The sequence below is a fragment of the Rosa chinensis genome, chromosome 7 (genome assembly GCF_002994745.2).
Source record: "Rosa chinensis cultivar Old Blush chromosome 7, RchiOBHm-V2, whole genome shotgun sequence".
NCBI classification, from domain to species: domain Eukaryota; kingdom Viridiplantae; phylum Streptophyta; class Magnoliopsida; order Rosales; family Rosaceae; genus Rosa; species Rosa chinensis.
In genome coordinates, this window is record NC_037094.1 from 68,000,302 (window position 1) to 68,002,874 (window position 2,573).

The window sequence follows — 2,573 nt, forward strand, 5'->3', positions numbered from 1 at the left end:
AATTGCTCTCTCCTTTGATGAATGCAATGTCAAAATCAAATACTGAAAGTATTGCTTGCCATCTAATAATAATAATAATAATAATAATAATAATAAGCTTCCTCCAATTGTACACCCCTCAAAACACCACCATATGCAATATTAGGGTTTAGGGTTAATAATAATAATAATAATAATAATAATAATAATAATAATAATAATAATAAGCTTCCTCCAATTGTACACCCCTCAAAACACCACCATATGCAATATTAACTGAATCAAAATATCATATCCATACATAAGCAAACAAATTTCTAAAGTATAACAAATTACAGTTCAACAATTCTACTCAAGTAATTCAATCTCCTGCACCTTGTAGGTTTATAGTTGCTTAATCTGCTTCCTGATATCTTCAATCATAACCTGATAAATATAGCACAAACCAATATCAAGTACATGTTAACACTCCTAAAATTAAACAATTAGATTGAGCCAAGTCTAGAATCCAACCATAGGGCTTATCAACAAGTCTTCCAACCAGCAATATATAATTCAAATTAGTCTGTATTACAATATCTCATTTTCATATACAATTGCACAGAAGTATGAAGAAAAAAAAATTAATTACTCAGTACTTGCAAACAACACAAACAATAAACTCATCAGCAACCAGAACTTAAAAGCTAATACGAAGGCTGCAATTATTTCCATGTACTTGTGTTTCTATACACTCCAAAGTAATATTATTTCCATGTACTTGCAAAAATGAAAAGGAATATTATATTGCAGAATAATGCTAAGTGCATGAATAACATTTCATCTTCATATTCTTGACTGTTTCTTTCATGGTAAAAAAAAAATAGAGTAATTAGTAATGTAGATATAGATATAGGATTAATGACCACCACATGTCCATTAAATCACTAAACCATTCATAATCTTATTAGCTCCATAAGAACCAAAGTCACAACAAGACCCCATATACTGAAAGTTCTATATGTGCTGACAGACAAAACAAAAATAATAGAAATAGGAAGAAGAAAAAAACAGAAACAAGAACGATAACCACCACCAAGAACTTTTAGGAAGAACCAGATAATCAGGAAGCAAAAAGAGTTCAGACAAAAAAAAAAAAAGGATAGGAAAGAGAATTATTTTTATTAAACCAACTTATCAAGCTTTAGCATCACAATGCATATCCAAAGCAAAGCACAGAAGTGCAATCACCTAAATTTGACATCCAATGGAAAATAGTGAACATAGTTTATCTGATCAACATGGCATCGGAGATGGGGGGAAAAAAGAATGTGAACATAGTTTCTAATGAAAATGGAATAAAAGAAACCTGTGGTGCAGCAGCCAAAAAGATGCTTTCTCTGTTAATAGATCGAACACCCTTCATTTTCATCATGCAACCTCTAAAGAGAGAGAGACAACAAATTCATCATTTCATAACCAAACAGAAATGTAACAACATCTTAAAGGAGATTCAAAAAATAGATTAAGATATCACATTTTGATGCACATATGCAAAACCATGAATGAAAAACGAGACTGAACCATTGTGGAAGAGACTACATAACACAGCTATTGGTTCCAAAGGACCAAATTATATGAGTCAATCTAATTAAAAACAAATATATATATAAAAAAAAGGATGTAAGTTCAAATAAAGAAAAAAGATTCATAATTGTAAATAAAAGACAGCAGTCCCTGGACATGTCCAAGACATAATAGAACTGAAAAAAAGATGCATACGATGACAAAGATAGAAACAGAACTCAATTAGCCACAATAAATAAGGAGCCCCTGCATGAGTTTTCAAAAAACTTTGAATCAAAAGCATATATCAACTACTGAGTTCTAGAGACTTCACCAAAACACATATCAACTACTAAATATGAGCAACTAGTTACCTGTACAAAGAGCTCGGAAATTTTCTGAAACAAAAAATCCAAAGGAGCAAGTTAGTAACCTTATTAAAATTAAGCAACCCAATAAGCATGTGCACAATGTAATACAATGTGAGTTTTGTCGGAAGTGAGTTTTCACTTTCAGGACAGTGTAGAATGGAATACAATGTAACTTAATTCAATAGGAATTAGTACAGGGGGAAATATACTTTCAAAGTACTGCAACATATGATGATGATGATGAGGCAGGGAGAGAAGTATATATTTAAACATCATAATTAGAAAAGAAATCTACCGCTTAACCATAGAATTTAACAATTATACAAAAGATTAATCATGTGACATTATTCAAACAGCACAATCCTAACATCAGCAAGGCATACACGTAATTTCTTATAATGAAATCCACAACTGAAGCAGGATGATACCTTATGTGTTCGAATCCGGTTACGCGATTCTCCAATTGAATCTTCCATTTGCCCTAACTGATCTACATTATTGATCTTATCAAGGTTCGTCCAATAGCTGTAGAATTCAAGATTTGCCTAACATTAGTATGGGATTATTAACCAAGGGCTCTACAACAACATAAGTGAATGAAACCGGAAAACACAACTTAGACCCCAATATTCTAGCATTCACCTTAATCTCTTCTTTATTTCGGGAAGTTGGGTTTGC

The 2,573-nt window shown here is 31.7% G+C and overlaps 1 long non-coding RNA gene across 1 annotated transcript; it reads right to left on the reverse strand.

The window, feature by feature from the left end:
• Positions 1-276: 276 nt before the first annotated feature.
• Positions 277-2,017, reverse strand: LOC112175177. The gene is made up of 3 exons (XR_002926333.2): positions 1,899-2,017; positions 1,328-1,400; positions 277-405 (listed from the first exon to the last, which is right to left on the reverse strand). It is a non-coding gene; the product is annotated as an uncharacterized LOC112175177 (long non-coding RNA).
• Positions 2,018-2,573: the final 556 nt, after the last annotated feature.